Genomic DNA, 20873 nt, shown 5'->3' with positions numbered 1-20873 from the left:
CATTCCGCAATACACAATCATTGAAAAGCCTGAATTTTTTCAAAATCACTCATGATCAGTTGGAGCTCACAGTTCAAAAACTACACAACTTTTGAAAAAGTTGAATACACCCCGAATACACGAGACTTGTGTCTACATTTTACAGTTTGAATGGTGTTTCTAGGTGAAAGTATGCCAGAGGAGATACTGTTTGAAAAAGGGGAGAATTTGCGACTTTTTTGAAAATTTCCCAGCCATTCTCTATGGGAAAATTTCGGCCGGTTTTTCGCAAATTTCTTCGCGAAACGTGAATATTCTGGAGAACAAAATACAAGCACACCGAGTCCGATCGAGCCGCACGTTTTGATGTATCATTTGTTAGTGTGCGCTCAACGGTGTGAGACGAGTTACGAACCGAAAGTCGGGGCGGAAGAAGAAGAAGAAAAATCCACAGAATAACAGTAGTGTGCATTGCTTTGCATTGCACACTAGGTACCTCTATAGCTTTGCTATAGAGGTGCCTAGTGTGCATGCATAGCAATGCACCACTAACTAGACAATTTCCCTTTGGGAAATCGCGAGAGTGGTGCATTGCACTGCTAGTAATGTTGTGTGCTTCGCAAAACCCAGTATTGACACTATTGTGTGTGTGTGTGTCTGAATGTGTGTGTGCGTGTGTGTGTGTCTGTCTGTCTGTGTGTGTCTGTGTTTGTGTTTGTCTGTGTGTGCCTGAGTGGGTCTGTGTCAATACTGGGTTGTGCTTCGCACAACCCAGTATTGACTATTGTGTGTGTGTGTGTGTGTGTGAGTGTGTATGAGTCTGTGCGTGTGTCTGTGTTTGAGTGCCTCTGTCAATATTGTGCGGTGCTAGCGCACCGCACAATATTGGCTTTGTGTGTGTCAGTCTGTCTATGTGTGTGTCTGTGTTTGTGTGTGTCTGTGTGTGCCTGAGTGGGTCTGTGTCAATACTGGGTTGTGCTTCGCACAACCCAGTATTGACTATTGTGTGTGTGTGTGTGTGTGTATGAGTCTGTGTGTGTGTGTGTGTCTGTGTCTTTGTCAAAAGTCTGAGTGGGTCTGAGTGGGTCTGAGTCAATACTGGGTTGTGCTGTGTGTGTGTGTGTGTGCTCTGACGAGGTCATTGAGTTTTAAAAAAGGAGGTTTCTGCTTTTCTCCAGAAATCCTGTGCTCGATTAACATTGGAGTCAATGGAGCAGTTGAGAGCTCCTCTTGTGGCTAAAAGGCACACCAAAGATAAACCGTAAATCCTACAGAAAAAGTGAACACATTGTGAGAAAGAGGACAAGTGTGGCTACAACCTTGGATAATTTCACTGCTGTAGAGTAACATTTGTGGCCGTAGTTGTAGTGTAAAGAAAAAATTTCAGAGAATTTTTTTTAAAGCCTCTCCACTCTAACCTCTCACTCTAGCCTGGAACATTCCGCAATACACACTCATTGTAAACCCTGATTTTTTCCAAATTCACTGCTGACCAGTTGGGGCTCACAGTTCAAAAACTACACAACTTAGGAAAAAGTTGAATACACCCCGAATACACAAGGCTTGTGTCTACATTTTACAGTTTGAATGGTGTTTCAAGGTGAAGGCATACCAGAGCAGTCGATGTTTGAAAAAGGGGGGAAATTGGGACTTTTTTGAGCTTGTCCCATTAATTCTCTATGGGAAAATTTCCGCCCGTTTCTTGCGAATAACTTTGCGAAACGTGAATATTCTGTAGAACAAAATACAAGCACACCGAGTCCGACCGAGCCGCACGTTTTGATATATCATTTGTTGGTATGCGCTCAACGGTGTGGGAGGAGTAGCGAACCGAAAATTGGGAAGGAAGAAAACTGAGCATTTGAAAGTAAACACTAGACAATTTCCCTTTGGGAAATCGCGAGAGTGGTGCATTGCACTGCTAGTAATGTTGTGTGCTTCGCAAAACCCAGTATTGACACTATTGTGTGTGTGTGTGTCTGAATGTGTTTGTGTTTGTCTGTGTGTGCCTGAGTGGATCTGTGTCAATACTGGGTTGTGCTTCGCACAACCCAGTATTGACTATTGTGTGTGTGTGTGTGTGTGTTTGTATGTGTGTATGAGTCTGTGCGTGTGTCTGTGTTTGAGTGCCTCTGTCCTGTGTGCCTCTGTCAATATTGTGCGGTGCTGGCGCACCGCACAATATTGGCTTTGTGTGTGTCAGTCTGTCTATGTGTGTGTCTGTGTGTGCCTGAGTGGGTCTGTGTCAATACTGGGTTGTGCTTCGCACAACCCAGTATTGACTATTGTGTGTGTGTGTGTGTGTGTATGAGTCTGTGTGTGAGTCTGTGTGTGTGTGTGTGTGTGTGTTTGTGTTTGTGTGTGTGTATGAGTCTGTGCGTGTGTCTGTGTTTGAGTGCCTCTGTCCTGTGTGCCTCTGTCAATATTGTGCGGTGCTGGCGCACCGCACAATATTGGCTTTGTGTGTGTCAGTCTGTCTATGTGTGTGTCTGTGTGTGCCTGAGTGGGTCTGTGTCAATACTGGGTTGTGCTTCGCACAACCCAGTATTGACTATTGTGTGTGTGTGTGTGTATGAGTCTGTGTGTGAGTCTGTGTGTGTGTGTGTGTGTGTTTGTGTGCCTCTGTCAATATTGTGCGGTGCTAGCGCACCGCACAATATTGACTTTGTGTGTGTCAGTCTGTCTATATCTGTGTCTGTGTCAAAAGGGGGCTGTGCTATGCACAGCCCCCTTTTGACCCCTATAGTTCTGCTATAGTTTTTATTACAAAGACAGAGAGACATAGAGTTGTTACAGGGAGAGAGAGAGCCACAGCTCTTGCAGTCACGGTTGCCATGGGGATGAGCTTTCCCGCCGCTGAGGCAGCTCACAGGTGCTCTGACGAGCTCATTTTCGGCCGAATCGGGCCTGCCGAACAACTGCTATCCATGGAAAAACAAAACATGGTATCGCTAAACAAACGGCACCGTCAAAGAGACAAGACTTTAAGGAAGACCTGAATCTATTTTTTATGGTCCTACTGTCTAAAATGTGGGTTTTACAGCAAGTTTCAAAAAAGGGGATTTTCTGCTTTTCTCCAAAAATCCTCTGCTCGATTAACATTGGAGTCAATGGAGCAGTTGAGACCTCCTCTTGTCGCTAAAAGGCACGCCAAAGAGAAACCGTAAATCCTACAGAAAAAGTAAACACATTGTGAGAGAGAGGACAAGTGTGGCTACAACTCTGGAGAATTTCACTGCTCTAGAGTAAAATTTGTGGCCGTAGTCGTCGTGTAAAGAAAAAATTTCAGAGAGTTTTTTTAAAGCCTCTCCACTCTAACCTCCCACTCTAGCCTGGAACATTCCGCAATACACAATCATTGAAAAGCCTGAATTTTTTCAAAATCACTCATGATCAGTTGGAGCTCACAGTTCAAAAACTACACAACTTTTGAAAAAGTTGAATACACCCCGAATACACGAGACTTGTGTCTACATTTTACAGTTTGAATGGTGTTTCTAGGTGAAAGTATGCCAGAGGAGATACTGTTTGAAAAAGGGGAGAATTTGCGACTTTTTTGAAAATTTCCCAGCCATTCTCTATGGGAAAATTTCGGCCGGTTTTTCGCAAATTTCTTCGCGAAACGTGAATATTCTGGAGAACAAAATACAAGCACACCGAGTCCGATCGAGCCGCACGTTTTGATGTATCATTTGTTAGTGTGCGCTCAACGGTGTGAGACGAGTTACGAACCGAAAGTCGGGGCGGAAGAAGAAGAAGAAAAATCCACAGAATAACAGTAGTGTGCATTGCTTTGCATTGCACACTAGGTACCTCTATAGCTTTGCTATAGAGGTGCCTAGTGTGCATGCATAGCAATGCACCACTAACTAGACAATTTCCCTTTGGGAAATCGCGAGAGTGGTGCATTGCACTGCTAGTAATGTTGTGTGCTTCGCAAAACCCAGTATTGACACTATTGTGTGTGTGTGTGTCTGAATGTGTTTGTGTGCCTCTGTCAATATTGTGCGGTGCTTCTGCACTGCACAATATTGACTGTGTGTGTGTGTGTGTGTGTGTCTGTGTGTGTCTGTGTTTGTGTTTGTCTGTGTGTGCCTGAGTGGATCTGTGTCAATACTGGGTTGTGCTTCGCACAACCCAGTATTGACTATTGTGTGTGTGTGTGTGTGTGTGTATATGAGTCTGTGCGTGTGTCTGTGTTTGAGTGCCTCTGTCCTGTGTGCCTCTGTCAATATTGTGCGGTGCTGGCGCACCGCACAATATTGATTTTGTGTGTGTCAGTCTATCTATGTGTGTGTCTGTGTTTGTGTTTGTCTGTGTGTGCCTGAGTGGATCTGTGTCAATACTGTATGTGTGTGTGTGCCTGTGTGCCTCTGTCAATATTGTGCGGTGCTACCGCACCGCACAATATTGACTGTGTGTGTGTGTGTGTGTCTGTGTGTGCCTGAGTGGGTCTGTGTCAATACTGGGTTGTGCTTTGCACAACCCAGTATTGACTATTGTGTGTTTGTGCGTGTCTGTGTTTGTGTGCCTCTGTCCTGTGTGTGTCTGTGTGTGTGTCTGTGTGTGCCTGAGTGGGTCTGTGTCAATACTGGGTTGTGCTTCGCACAACCCAGTATTGACTATTGTGTGTGTGTGTGTGTGAGTCTGTGTGTTTGTGTTTGTGTGCCTCTGTCAATATTGTGCGGTGCTGGCGAACCGCACAATATTGACTGTGTGTATGTGTGTGTGTGTCTGTGTCTTTGTCAAAAGGGGGCTGTGCTACGCACAGCCCCCTTTTGACTCCTATAGTTCTGCTATAGTTTTAATTACAAAGACAGAGAGACATAGAGTTGTTACAGGGAGAGAGAGAGCCACAGCTCTTGCAGTCACGGTTGCCATGGGGATGAGCTTTCCCGCCGCTGAGGCAGCTCACAGGTGCTCTGACGAGCTCATTTTCGGCCGAATCGGGCCTGCCGAACAACTGCTATCCATGGAAAAACAAAACATGGTATCGCTAAACAAATGACACCGTCAAAGAGAGAAGACTTTAAGGAAGACCTGAATCTATTTTTTATGGTCCTACTGTATAAAATGTGGATTTTACAGCAAGTTTCAAAAAAGGGGATTTTCTGCTTTTCTCCAAAAATCCTCTGCTCGATTAACATTGGAGTCAATGGAGCAGTTGAGAGCTCCTCTTGTCGCTAAAAGGCCCGCCAAAGAAAAACCGTAAATCCTACAGAAAAAATGAACACATTGTGAGAGAGAGGACAAGTGTGGCTACAAGTGTGGAGAATTTCACTGCTCTAGAGTAAAATTTGTGGCCGTAGTCATCGTGTAAATAAAAAATTTCAGAGAGTTCTTTTAAAGCCTCTCCACTCTAACCTCCCACTCTAGCCCGGAACATTCCGCAATACACACTCATTGTAAAGCCTGATTTTTTCCAAATTCACTGCTGATCAATTAGGGCTCACAGTTCAAAAACTACACAACTTTTGAAAAAGTTGAATACACCCCGAATACACGAGACTTGTGTCTACATTTTACAGTTTGAATGGTGTTTCTAGGTGAAAGTATGCCAGAGGAGATACTGTTTGAAAAAGGGGAGAATTTGCGACTTTTTTGAAAATTTCCCAGCCATTCTCTATGGGAAAATTTCGGCCGGTTTTTCGCGAATTTCTTCGCGAAACGTGAATATTCTGGAGAACAAAATACAAGCACACCGAGTCCGATCAAGCCGCACGTTTTGATGTATCATTTGTTGGGGTGCGCTCAACGGTGTGGGAGGAGTAGCGAACCGAAAGTCGACACGGAAGAAGAAGAAGAAGATGAACCGCAAGAACAATAGTGTGCATGCTTTGCATTGCACACTAGGTACCTCTATAGCTTTGCTATAGAGGTGCCTAGTGTGCATGCAAAGCAATGCACCACTAACTAGACAATTTCCCTTTGGGAAATCGCGAGAGTGGTGCATTGCACTGCTAGTAATGTTGTGTGCTTCGCAAAACCCAGTATTGACACTATTGTGTGTGTGTGTGTGTGTCTGAATGTGTTTGTGTGCCTCTGTCAATATTGTGCGGTGCTTCTGCACTACACAATATTGACTGTGTGTGTGTGTGTGTGTGTCAGTCTGTCTGTGTGTGTCTGTGTTTGTCTGTGTGTGCCTGAGTGGATCTGTGTCAATACTGGGTTGTGCCTCGCACAACCCAGTATTGACTATTGTGTGTGTGTGTGTGTGTGTGTGTATGAGTCTGTGCGTGTGTCTGTGTTTGAGTGCCTCTGTCCTGTGTGCCTCTGTCAATATTGTGCGGTGCTAGCGCACCGCACAATATTGACTTTGTGTGTGTCAGTCTATCTATGTGTGTGTCTCTGTTTGTGTGTGTCTGTGTCTGTGTGTGCCTGAGTGGGTCTGTGTCAATACTGGGTTGTGCTTCGCACAACCCAGTATTGACTATTGTGTGTGTGTGTGAGTCTGTGTTTGTGTGCTTCTGTCAATATTGTCAATATTGACTGTGTGTATGTGTGTGTGTGTCTGTGTCTTTGTCAAAAGGGGGGAAATTGGGACTTTTTTGAGCTTGTCCCATTCATTCTCTATGGGAAAATTTCGGCCCGTTTCTTGCGAATAACTTTGCGAAACGTGAATATTCTGGAGAACAAAATACAAGCACACCGAGTCCGACCGAGCCGCACGTTTTGATATATCATTTGTTGGTATGCGCTCAACGGTGTGGGAGGAGTAGCGAACCGAAAATTGGGAAGGAAGAAAACTGAGCATTTGAAAGTAAACACTAGACAATTTCCCTTTGGGAAATCGCGAGAGTGGTGCATTGCACTGCTAGTAATGTTGTGTGCTTCGCAAAACCCAGTATTGACACTATTGTGTGTGTGTGTGTCTGAATGTGTTTGTGTTTGTCTGTGTGTGCCTGAGTGGATCTGTGTCAATACTGGGTTGTGCTTCGCACAACCCAGTATTGACTATTGTGTGTGTGTGTGTGTGTGTTTGTATGTGTGTATGAGTCTGTGCGTGTGTCTGTGTTTGAGTGCCTCTGTCCTGTGTGCCTCTGTCAATATTGTGCGGTGCTGGCGCACCGCACAATATTGGCTTTGTGTGTGTCAGTCTGTCTATGTGTGTGTCTGTGTGTGCCTGAGTGGGTCTGTGTCAATACTGGGTTGTGCTTCGCACAACCCAGTATTGACTATTGTGTGTGTGTGTGTGTGTGTATGAGTCTGTGTGTGAGTCTGTGTGTGTGTGTGTGTGTGTGTTTGTGTTTGTGTGTGTGTATGAGTCTGTGCGTGTGTCTGTGTTTGAGTGCCTCTGTCCTGTGTGCCTCTGTCAATATTGTGCGGTGCTGGCGCACCGCACAATATTGGCTTTGTGTGTGTCAGTCTGTCTATGTGTGTGTCTGTGTGTGCCTGAGTGGGTCTGTGTCAATACTGGGTTGTGCTTCGCACAACCCAGTATTGACTATTGTGTGTGTGTGTGTGTATGAGTCTGTGTGTGAGTCTGTGTGTGTGTGTGTGTGTGTTTGTGTGCCTCTGTCAATATTGTGCGGTGCTAGCGCACCGCACAATATTGACTTTGTGTGTGTCAGTCTGTCTATATCTGTGTCTGTGTCAAAAGGGGGCTGTGCTATGCACAGCCCCCTTTTGACCCCTATAGTTCTGCTATAGTTTTTATTACAAAGACAGAGAGACATAGAGTTGTTACAGGGAGAGAGAGAGCCACAGCTCTTGCAGTCACGGTTGCCATGGGGATGAGCTTTCCCGCCGCTGAGGCAGCTCACAGGTGCTCTGACGAGCTCATTTTCGGCCGAATCGGGCCTGCCGAACAACTGCTATCCATGGAAAAACAAAACATGGTATCGCTAAACAAACGGCACCGTCAAAGAGACAAGACTTTAAGGAAGACCTGAATCTATTTTTTATGGTCCTACTGTCTAAAATGTGGGTTTTACAGCAAGTTTCAAAAAAGGGGATTTTCTGCTTTTCTCCAAAAATCCTCTGCTCGATTAACATTGGAGTCAATGGAGCAGTTGAGACCTCCTCTTGTCGCTAAAAGGCACGCCAAAGAGAAACCGTAAATCCTACAGAAAAAGTAAACACATTGTGAGAGAGAGGACAAGTGTGGCTACAACTCTGGAGAATTTCACTGCTCTAGAGTAAAATTTGTGGCCGTAGTCGTCGTGTAAAGAAAAAATTTCAGAGAGTTTTTTTAAAGCCTCTCCACTCTAACCTCCCACTCTAGCCTGGAACATTCCGCAATACACAATCATTGAAAAGCCTGAATTTTTTCAAAATCACTCATGATCAGTTGGAGCTCACAGTTCAAAAACTACACAACTTTTGAAAAAGTTGAATACACCCCGAATACACGAGACTTGTGTCTACATTTTACAGTTTGAATGGTGTTTCTAGGTGAAAGTATGCCAGAGGAGATACTGTTTGAAAAAGGGGAGAATTTGCGACTTTTTTGAAAATTTCCCAGCCATTCTCTATGGGAAAATTTCGGCCGGTTTTTCGCAAATTTCTTCGCGAAACGTGAATATTCTGGAGAACAAAATACAAGCACACCGAGTCCGATCGAGCCGCACGTTTTGATGTATCATTTGTTAGTGTGCGCTCAACGGTGTGAGACGAGTTACGAACCGAAAGTCGGGGCGGAAGAAGAAGAAGAAAAATCCACAGAATAACAGTAGTGTGCATTGCTTTGCATTGCACACTAGGTACCTCTATAGCTTTGCTATAGAGGTGCCTAGTGTGCATGCATAGCAATGCACCACTAACTAGACAATTTCCCTTTGGGAAATCGCGAGAGTGGTGCATTGCACTGCTAGTAATGTTGTGTGCTTCGCAAAACCCAGTATTGACACTATTGTGTGTGTGTGTCTGAATGTGTTTGTGTGCCTCTGTCAATATTGTGCGGTGCTTCTGCACTGCACAATATTGACTGTGTGTGTGTGTGTGTGTGTGTCTGTGTGTGTCTGTGTTTGTGTTTGTCTGTGTGTGCCTGAGTGGATCTGTGTCAATACTGGGTTGTGCTTCGCACAACCCAGTATTGACTATTGTGTGTGTGTGTGTGTGTGTATATGAGTCTGTGCGTGTGTCTGTGTTTGAGTGCCTCTGTCCTGTGTGCCTCTGTCAATATTGTGCGGTGCTGGCGCACCGCACAATATTGACTTTGTGTGTGTCAGTCTATCTATGTGTGTGTCTGTGTTTGTGTGTGTCTGTGTCTGTGTGTGCCTGAGTGGGTCTGTGTCAATACTGGGTTGTGCTTCGCACAACCCAGTATTGACTATTGTGTGTGTGTGTGAGTCTGTGTTTGTGTGCCTCTGTCAATATTGACTTTGTGTGTGTCAGTCTGTCTATGTGTGTGTGTCTGTGTCAAAAGGGGGCTGTGCTATGCACAGCCCCCTTTTGACCCCTATAGTTCTGCTATAGTTCTAATTACAAAGACAGAGAGACATAGAGTTGTTACAGGGAGAGAGAGAGCCACAGCTCTTGCAGTCACGGTTGCCATGGGGATGAGCTTTCCCGCCGCTGAGGCAGCTCACAGGTGCTCTGACGAGCTCATTTTCGGCCGAATCGGGCCTGCCGAACAACTGCTATCCATGGAAAAACAAAACATGGTATCGCTAAACAAACGGCACCGTCAAAGAGACAAGACTTTAAGGAAGACCTGAATCTATTTTTTATGGTCCTACTGTCTAAAATGTGGATTTTACAGCAAGTTTCAAAAAAGGGGATTTTCTGCTTTTCTCCAAAAATCCTCTGCTCGATTAACATTGGAGTCAATGGAGCAGTTGAGAGCTCCTCTTGTCGCTAAAAGGCACGCCAAAGAGAAACCGTAAATCCTACAGAAAAAGTAAACACATTGTGAGAGAGAGGACAAGTGTGGCTACAACTCTGGAGAATTTCACTGCTCTAGAGTAAAATTTGTGGCCGTAGTCGTCGTGTAAAGAAAAAATTTCAGAGAGTTTTTTTAAAGCCTCTCCACTCTAACCTCCCACTCTAGCCTGGAACATTCCGCAATACACAATCATTGAAAAGCCTGAATTTTTTCAAAATCACTCATGATCAGTTGGAGCTCACAGTTCAAAAACTACACAACTTTTGAAAAAGTTGAATACACCCCGAATACACGAGACTTGTGTCTACATTTTACAGTTTGAATGGTGTTTCTAGGTGAAAGTATGCCAGAGGAGATACTGTTTGAAAAAGGGGAGAATTTGCGACTTTTTTGAAAATTTCCCAGCCATTCTCTATGGGAAAATTTCGGCCGGTTTTTCGCGAATTTCTTCGCGAAACGTGAATATTCTGGAGAACAAAATACAAGCACACCGAGTCCGATCGAGCCGCACGTTTTGATGTATCATTTGTTGATGTGCGTTCAACGGTGTGGGACGAGTTACGAACCGAAAGTCGACACGGAAGAAGAAGAAGAAAAACGGGAAGAACAGTAGTGTGCATTGCTTTGCATTGCACACTAGGTACCTCTATAGCTTTGCTATAGAGGTGCCTAGTGTGCATGCATAGCAATGCACCACTAACTAGACAATTTCCCTTTGGGAAATCGCGAGAGTGGTGCATTGCACTGCTAGTAATGTTGTGTGCTTCGCAAAACCCAGTATTGACTATTGTGTGTGTGTGTCTGTGTGCCTCTGTGTGTGTGTGTGTGTGTGTCTGTGTTTGTGTTTGTCTGTGTGTGCCTGAGTGGGTCTGTGTCAATACTGGGTTGTGCTTCGCACAACCCAGTATTGACTATTGTGTGTGTGTGTGTGTGTATGAGTCTGTGCGTGTGTCTGTGTTTGAGTGCCTCTGTCAATATTGTGCGGTGCTGGCGCACCGCACAATATTGACTTTGTGTGTGTCAGTCTGTCTATGTGTGTGTCTGTGTTTGTTTGTGTCTGTGTGTGCCTGAGTGGGTCTGTGTCAATACTGGGTTGTGCTTCGCACAACCCAGTATTGACTTTTGTGTGTGTGTGTGTGTGTGTATGAGTCTGTGTGTTTGTGTTTGTGTGCCTCTGTCAATATTGTGCGGTGCTGGCGCACCGCACAATATTGACTTTGTGTGTATCAGTCTGTCTATATCTGTGTCTGTGTCAAAAGGGGGCTGTGCTACGCACAGCCCCCTTTTGACCCCTATAGTTCTGCTATAGTTTTAATTACAAAGACAGAGAGACATAGAGTTGTTACAGGGAGAGAGAGAGCCACAGCTCTTGCAGTCACGGTTGCCATGGGGATGAGCTTTCCCGCCGCTGAGGCAGCTCACAGGTGCTCTGACGAGCTCATTTTCGGCCGAATCGGGCCTGCCGAACAACTGCTATCCATGGAAAAACAAAACATGGTATCGCTAAACAAACGGCACCGTCAAAGAGAGAAGACTTTAAGGAAGACCTGAATCTATTTTTTATGGTCCTACTGTCTAAAATGTGGATTTTACAGCAAGTTTCAAAAAAGGGGATTTTCTGCTTTTCTCCAAAAATCCTCTGCTCGATTAACATTGGAGTCAATGGAGCAGTTGAGAGCTCCTCTTGTCGCTAAAAGGCATGCCAAAGAAAAACTGTAAATCCTACAGAAAAAGTAAACACATTGTGAGAGAGAGCACAAGTGTGGCTACAACTTTGGAGAATTTCACTGCTCTACAGTAAAATTTGTGGCCGTAGTCGTCGTGTAAAGAAAAAATTTCAGAGAGTTTTTTTAAAGCCTCTCCACTCTAACCTCCCACTCTAGCCTGGAACATTCCGCAATACACACTCATTGAAAACCCTGAATTTTTTCAAAATCACTCATGATCAGTTAGAGCTCACAGTTTAAAAACTACACAACTAATGAAAAAGTTGAATACACCCCGAATACACGAGACTTGTGTCTACATTTTACAGTTTGAATGGTGTTTCTAGGTGAAAGTATGCCAGAGCAGTAGATGTTTGAAAAAGGGGGAGAATTTGCGACTTTTTTGACCGTTTCCCATTCATTCTCTATGGGAAATTTTTCGCAGTTTTTTGCGAATAACTTTGCGAAACGTGAATATTCTGTAGAACAAAATAATAGCATAGCGAGTTAGATCGAGCCGCACGTTTTGATGTATCATTTGTTGATGTGCGCTCAACGGTGTGGGACGAGTTACGAACCGAAAATCGGGAAGGAAGTAGAAGAAGAAAAAGAAGAAGAACCGGGAGAACAAGAGTGTGCATGCTTTGCATTGCACACTAGGTACCTCTATAGCTGTGCTATAGAGGTGCCTAGTGTGCATGCAAAGCAATGCACCACTAATAATCATTCCCTGATCTTAAGTTATTAAAACCACTTGTTTAATATTAGAGAAAGATCATGATCATAGCTAAAATAATTGCAATTTAAAATAAATAATTATTAGTCATCACTGACTACTAATCATAATGCTTAGTAACTTCCTTGGCATTGAATTTTGGAGACACTGTATTTGTAGTTTAAGTAGACGTGGACCACACAAGGACCTCAGATGCTTTGCTGATTTCACAGATGTAGATGACAGGGTGACACAGGCTCAGGAAGGATGTTTATGCTGTAAAGACTAATGACAGCCACTGTCACAGAGCAGTCTGGCCCAAAACCAGATCAGAAAGCAGACTCATATTGAGGTGGGAAAAACACTGAGGGCAACAAATGGAGAGCTGAATTATGACAGGATCTTTTGGCATCTGGTTTGCTTTGATTAGTTTGCCGTCACTGCTACCCAGACCCAGAAAAGTGACCAAAAACAGACAAATGGATGGATGGATAGTCAAGGTGTGCTGGCTTCCAGAAAAAGACGACTTTAGCTTTGTGACACGGAGCATTATGCTGCTGGAAGTAGCCATTAGAAGATGGTAAACTGGCCATGAAGCCGCTGATGCCAAATTCTGGCCCTACCATCTGCAGGCTCAGCAGAAATCCAGATCCATCAGACCAGGCTATGTTTTTCCAGTCTTCATCTGTTCTGTTTTACTGTAGCCTTTCTGTCAGCTTCAACCAGCCTGACCTCTGACCTCTGACCTCTCTCATCAACAAGGTGTTTCTGTCCTCAGAGCTGCTACTTCACTGGATGGTTTTAGTTTTTGGCTCCTGAGTTAAACTCTGTTGTGAGTGAAAATCCCAGGAGCTCAGCAGTTTCAGAAACACTCAGACCAACAATCATGTCACAGTCAAAGCCGCTGAGATCACGTTTCCTCATTCTTATGTTTGATGTGAACGTTAACTGAAGCTCCTGACCTGTATCTGCAGGATTTTATACGATATATGTATCCAGTGGATGAATCTTCAGTTTTAGAAACAACAGAGTTTTTCTTTAGGACTAGCCACAGGCGACGGTGTCATCTTTGGACACAATCAGTCAGTTTACCTCTGAAATTTGCTGAAAACATTCCTGATCCCCAGAGAATAAACACATTCTTCATTTTAATGACCCCATGTCTCCACCAGCACGACAAAAATTTGAATTTCTACAGGTGAGGCTCTAAGAATAGCAAAATGATCCGAATCTTGTTTGTTCCATCCAGCACAGCACCCACAGTGTTATTGTGTTTGTCTCCTGTTATAGACTGACAGCCCATGCAGGTTGTTTTCCAGCCTTTTTACATAAATCATGAATAGAGATAAGCCCACAGTGAAAATGGATGGATGATGGATACAGGATTCAGTCTGCTGCTTAAATGCTGTCCCTCTGTCAAAAGTTTAAATTGATTCAGTTTATTGTGGTGAAAATGCCTTCACATAGATTTTCCTCTCTTGCTCTCTTCTTCCAGTCCTTTCTACCATTTCAGTTAACTAACCACATCCTGTCCGTGCACATGCTGATTCATCTATAGTCACAAACCGATCCGTTACGTAAACTCAGAGCTCTGGGTGGATCTTTTTGGAAAGGATGGAAACGTTCTTCGTCGCAAAGAATGGTAGCCCTCAGAGAGACGGATATTTTACAGCGGTGGAAGGAGCACTGAGGGACAGTGATGGTAATAAAGATAAGGTGAAATAAAAGAGAGAGGAAGAGAGAGGTAGGATTTTACTGCCCTCATACCATATATATCCAAAGGGCACAGGGACAGGGAGTGGTAGCCACCGAAGTGCTATTGATCACATCACTGTGTTATCTTCCTCACTTCAGAGTATATAAGTCATGACTGCCCGCAGGGAATATTGGGGTGCGTGCGTGCGTGTGTGTGTTTAGATGTGTGTGTCACTGTGGGTATCAGCTGCATGTGTGTGTGGGTGAAGCACGTATTGACAGAAGCAGTCTGACATGCCAGTGACCTGCGGTGTCAAGTTATTGAGCTGGTCCATAATGCAGAGTGATTACGCAGCAATGTTAATTCACTCGAGCAAGTCCAATACTAACAGTGTCACCCTGGACACACACACACACACACATACATGCTTACAAAAGCTTAACAAAAAGTATTCCTCTATACATGAGTCACTGTCAGTGTCTTAACAAACCCAGGGCTGGAATAAGCAGTTTGTGGTGTTGTTAAATCCACAAACAAATATCAAAGAATTTGAACAAATATAAAGAAATTTTACTAATAAAAACTCAATAAACACATCAATCTACAGATGTCCAGTCTACAGATGTGACAAATGGTTGATTACTGTTTAATGACAGGGTAAGAAGTTCTTTAATCTTTTCAGAAAAATGCCTTTCCTCATTTTGAAATTACATATGAATGTGCTCAGAAACAATGAAAAGAGTTCTCCAAACGCGTCAGGTGATCTGGGGGACTTAAAGCTGAATATGCATTCAAGCTGTGATGTGTTTAGTTGTAAAATTGTTTTACATGTTTTCAAACAGGTTGATGTGTGTTGTGACCACAAACTACCCACAATTCATCAGAAGAAACTATGCTCCATCACACAGATCTATCAGCAGTCTGATAGATCAGTAAATAATTATCATCAAACAACCACAGCACACACAGGGTGTCTGTCTCTTGTGCGTCGCTTGTCTTACCCTGCTTCTGTCTTATCATATTGATCAAACAGTGTCCATTGTGCAGGAGAGGTGGAGATCGTCTCTGAGGGTCCTCATGGCCAAAATATCAGCCGTCTGTGCTGAAAGTCAGACGTGATCAAGAACAATGACGTGGTGAATTCATTCATGTGAAGGAATGAGATGACAGTCATCTCCACCACCTGCTCCACCTGCAGACATAGTATTATAAATGGAATGAACATGATTTGTGTTTTAAATGAATAATACATACATATAATATTACACTACATTAGATTTAAAGCTGATCACACTTCGTATTATGCACCAAAATCCAGGGATGCAGAGTAAGTTTCACAGTCCTGGTCCTGCACAGGGCTGCAGTGGTAAAGGAAGGAGGGGAAAAAAAATCTTACCTTACATGTCAGCTAGTCTATTGGTTGTGGACGGATAAATGGACCTCTAAGTCTCTATCTCAAAAATAAATCAAACAGTCTGTGTGGTGTTTATTACGTCTCGATCTTTGGATTTAACGAAAAAAAAAGAGAGCTTAAGAGAGGAAAGATGGCCTCATTCTCACCTCTCAGCCAGCCAAGCTCAACATGAAGAGGGTCTGAGAGTCACAAGCACAGCCGCCCACAAAGCTGTTCCACCGTGCAACGGCCAGTTTCAGATGAAGGGTACTGGCAGCTTGGGACTGAGTAGGTAACGCAGTTATAAACACATGCATGCATGTAACACACACACACACGCATACACACACACCTTTCCTCATGAGCCTGAATGGTTGCCAACTGTCAGCTGTGAAATCACATCAACCACCCTCCACAGAGGATGCTAACAGGAAATGCACTTTGACAGAATCACTGTCACAGAAGAAGAAAACGTGTAGACGAGCTTTACTTGTTGCTGCTTTGACTATAATTCTTATTAGATGACTGTGTTGTGACGAAGAGAGATATGCACATCCACAGACCTCTTCAACAGAAAACATCACGGCAAATACCTGGACCATCACCTGGAGAACATACTTATATACAGATTGTATGGGTTTCATTATTGAGTTAGTGGCTAGATGCAAAATGCTAAAAAAAGTTTGTTTAGCATTTCATAGTTCCATATAGTTGTAGATAAAAATAAAATTGGTTAGGTTGAATTTGGTTTTTGCCACAACACACCTAACAGGTCTTTAGAGCAGAGAGTTGAGTCACAGTAGTTAATGAATAATCTAGTTACTTTTGCTGCGGTGAGATGTTCAAAAATCCAAAATGTGGTTTCCTTTTGTTTCGATTTCATTGGCTATGGAGAAACTTTGTAATCTCATCCAGTAAAATGTCCGATCCATACATCAGTGCTTCAGAATTTCTGAGGTAAAATACGTACAGAGACATCGTGGCAGGTCCCGCTCCGCCCCTCAGCCTGTGGCCTGCTCTGATTTTGTTGTCTCGGCTGACAGCACTGTATACAAAATGGATTCAACCCTCATTTCCAAAGCAAAGAAGATTTGGTTTTAAAAATGAAATTTAAAAATGAAACAAAACCATGACCTAGTTGTGAAAAGGGGATGAAGCTCAGACCAATCATTTGAGGTCAGAGCAGATTAATGGCATTATATCCAACAATAGATCCAAGCAAATATCTCCACAGCCTGCAGGAGTACTCTGAACTCAAGGTCTTTTTGCAAAACACTTGTTAAACAAGCATCTTAATCCTTATCTCTATATATTCACAGAACAAAATCTCACAATGGCAACTTCAAGCTGGGAGCAGGAGTTCTCCCAAATTTCACAAAAAGGTTTTACTTTGCTCTCTCGACCTTCTCAGGAAGTTGCTAAAGGCAACTTTTGTCCACACCTCGAGAGTCGCTGATTGACAGGAAGAAGGTCTGTGTCAGTGAATACCAAATATAATTGAGCGTGAAAGTTCATTCCTGACCTTGGAAACAGTAATTTGACAGTTCACTTACTTTCTTTTTGTGGAGGTTTCAGCTGCGTCTCTCGCTTCAGATCTCGCAGAGCGGATGGAGTTTGCTGGGGTGTCGTCACGGTAACAGGTGGTTGTGCGTGTTTGAAGATGAAAAGCGTCCACGTTTTTGTCGCCATCCTCCCCTCCCCCATCCTGTCAACCAGTTACTACAAACAGGAACCAGACCAGCACGATGCAGACGTCCCAAAACATTAACAGGATACTGGCTGAAAATAGTGGTTACCTGGATGTAACTCTGGTTCTATGAGTGTGTAACCTTGCAATCAGCTTCAGGTTTACTTCATTGATGCTCCACCTCCACACCCTGAGACAGATCTTGCCCTCACTATACAATCAGGTGGTAGGAGGCATGTCCTGTAAAACAGCAGTGCAGCTGAAGACAATGACCAGCTGGGTATATAGTTAGACAGCTATGTACCTACTCATAGAACATCCAGGTAACTACTTTCTCTATTTCATACGTGCTTTGCCCTCTCACATCCTTCACTCTTGGTAAATACTGGAGGCGAAGAACATTCAGGGCCCCTTCTGGGCCTGTATCCATGTACACAGCAACTCCAGACCAAGTAGTGATGGGGCAAAAAGAAGTGAAGCGGCCAGGCCTCTGAGCACCACCCACCTGGGGGTCCCCACGATCCCATCACCCACCTGGAGAGACAGGGGAAAGGGAAAAACACCAGAAGCAGAGAGGATAAGCTTTCTCATGGTTTTGGAGGCCTGTACACTCTGATCTCCTCGTGTTGCAGACCGTGCACTAAGCTTGCCGGTGGTTTCACTTAATTTAGGTGAACAAATAGCCGCAGACAGAAACTCATTAATTGTCCATCACGGTCTCAGTGAAAAGTTGCTCCTGTCTGTCTCCGTCTGTCAAGCACAACCCACTGCATTAGCGGACCCCTGTTTTGTTTCCATCTCATGAATCCGTACAGGGATGCACATACAAACTGGCAACAACAATACACAGTCCTGCAGACAGTTTCACGCCGATTTCCTCAGACAGCTGGTGTCAGTAATACACCGTGAAAAGCAGCGATGCAGAGAAGAAAATGACTCCTAGCAAACAAACATGTAGACACCGAAGGCTGTGAGTAATTAAAAGGTTTTGTAAATGTTAGCTCTCAGTGACGCACATAAAGCTTTTTGGTGGTTGTTAAAGTCCCACGTTTTCCTGGGTTATTTTAACAGCACATTGTGAGCTTTTTTTTGTCAGGAAGGTGCAGAGTCACCCTGCTCGTCAGTGTCAAACTCAGGCTGGACAGCTCCAGGCACACCGGGCCGTTTTTGGCTGACACAGTCTGCCTTTTACACTTTTCACTCCCCAGGGTTTAACGTTCAAAACAACCAAGTTCACGCAACGTGATGCATGTGAGAGTTTAAACTAGTCAGCAGTAAACGAAGCAGTTAAAGGAGCTCGGCTTCCTGCAGCTGTTCAGCTATAGCTACAGGTGAGAATGTCACTGCTAACAGATACAGCAGCACCGAGTTCCTGCACTGCAGGATGCATCATGATGATGTGGAGAATTTATATCTACAGTTTAGGGTTGAAGGGTGTTTCCTACGCTCAGTCACATTGTTTTTTATGCAAATGCCCAAACCCAGGTGGTGAAAGCTGAGGTGGAGCGTGTCAGTACAGATCCTTAACGGGCCCTATTTTCATGCAGCGCAACAACCATTGCCATGATCAGCCCAAGCATCGCTTCAGTGGTTATTTTTCTCACCTTGAATTTCTCTTTTTACCATCTGTGTGGTATTTCAGTGGCCAGCGCAGAACTCAAGAGAGAGGTTCATTCAAATGAGGCAGGTTACGTCTGTTTGTGGTGATTTCATCAACAAGCTAAATACAATGGTGTGATGTAAGAGACGTACAGTGGATTAAGGGGTTAATGAATCCTGTGCATCATCCTCAAGTTTCCCTCCAAATGGAGAATAAATCTTATTTGAATTTCTAGAAAGATTTTCTTGAAAATCTGCTAAATCAAATACAGATTAATGTACATTTCCCTCCACTACTGAGTTGGTTCATAGAGATAAACAATTTGTGGTGCCAGGTCTTCAGTCAGGTGCAATTAAATCATTGCAGAAGAAGCAAGTACAACCAGATGAGGTGGTTTAAAAAAAAAATCTTCCATCAAATCTTATATGATGGAAAACAATAGAAAGAAACATGATAGAAATATGATTATATTTCTGTTTGTCAGTTTGTCTGTTTAAACTCCAGCATCACTGATGCTCATGAACCTGTCGGTTACTGCTCTTGATGAACACATCTGGACAGATGTTTTCCAGTGTAGCAGTTTGGAAGATGATCTGAGTTTCACACAGTCATATACCTTCTGAAAACCCGGACTCTCATCCATAGATTTTGAGGTCCCCATAGCCTCCCCCTGGCTGTGCCTTGAGATCCTGTCCATGAAGAACACAAAGAGAATCAGTGACAAGGGACAACCCTGGAGAAGCCTAACACCCACTGAAAATGTGTTTGACTTCCAGCTGAGAATAGGGACACACAAACACAGCTCTCACTCTGGGTATATAAGGATGGAATGGCTCATAGCGACGCCCCAGTGCCTCACACTACTGCAACTACCCCCCCCCCGCCAAATACCCCGGGGGTTTCTCTGAATCCACACAGCAGATATAGACTGTGCGCATTTGTGGATGAATTTGTATTTAATCACAAAGTGTTGCTGAGGAGGAATTTTGAACCTGAGCAATAGGAAAGGTCAGGAGGTCAGTGAACGCAGAGTTCATCCTCTCTGCACCGCAAACATCCTCACAGAGTTTTACATCAGCTTGGCCAGTAGTTGTCAAAATATCTTGCTGTGAACCAACGCGTTGGGACAGACAGAGACACAGGGAGGAAGCGTCTCCTCCATTAGTCCTGCAGCTTGCATGGCAAACAGTACTGAACATCCAGGAACGCTTTTGATTTTTTAAATGGGTGGACATAAGTGAGCTAAAATGAGGCTTTGGAATCAATTCAGCCAGCTTCCCCCCGACGGACGGCAAGTGTACTATTGATTAATTCTGCTATAAATTTCAGATCAAGCAAACTGCATCACATCTATCAGGCTGTAGGCAGACCGCAGTGACTGGCATATTGGATTTTTAATAAGAGGAAAATATCAACTTCACTGTAACTAAGAAACCATTACCACAAGGCCTCACTGGGTGAACTTTCTGTCAGGAGAATAAAAAGGAGAGAGCCACGGGGGGGGGGGGGGGGCGAGAGACAGAAAGAGGGATGGAGGGAAGAAAAGAAACACTTAGCCTGTACTTACCTCAGCAGCCAGTGAGGCAGAGTGTGGTGTTGTGAACAGCGTGGGCCAATCGACTGTGACACCTCATTTATTACCCAGAACACACTGGAACAGAGGTACAGTGACATTGCCATCGCCCACACTGCAGTGCAGGCCACCCGGCGTCTCTCCCCAACACACATGGCAAAACCAGATTTACCCTCCACGTGACCTGAGCATCACTGCAGAGAGATCAAAGTCGGGTTTACTCACAAATCTAAGGACCCCCCAAAAAAGAGATTTTCTTTTTGTCAAAGCAGAAACTGTAGCTCCCACTGTTTCAAACCAAATGAGTTTATCATTAATGTGATGATCGACTGAAAAACATGAAGAATGGTAACAGTGTTATGGTAAAAGTTAGAAAAAGTTTGCATCTACATGAATCATTTACTAGATTTTCAGAGGCTTTCAGCCATCTCTCACAGCCTTCTTCAGAGAACATCACAAGTATTTTAAAGGATAATTCCAGATTATACAGCAGGGCCTGTATTTTCATCGTTTTGCCTCTTACTGTTTCAGCAGGGATATACCTGTGAAGTGTAGACCTGCGGAGAACCATAAATGTGTGTCTGAACACATTTTCTTAAGATACTTTGACTTTGTGAGTGTGTGACCTTTCCTCCTCCCCCAGACCACTTCCACCGAGGGGCTGAAGGTGAAGGGAGGGAGGGAAAGGGGGGAGGGCT

The sequence above is a fragment of the Toxotes jaculatrix genome, chromosome 17, assembly GCF_017976425.1.
Source record: "Toxotes jaculatrix isolate fToxJac2 chromosome 17, fToxJac2.pri, whole genome shotgun sequence".
NCBI lineage: Eukaryota > Metazoa > Chordata > Actinopteri > Toxotidae > Toxotes > Toxotes jaculatrix.
Note: the sequence above shows the minus strand (reverse complement) of the source record.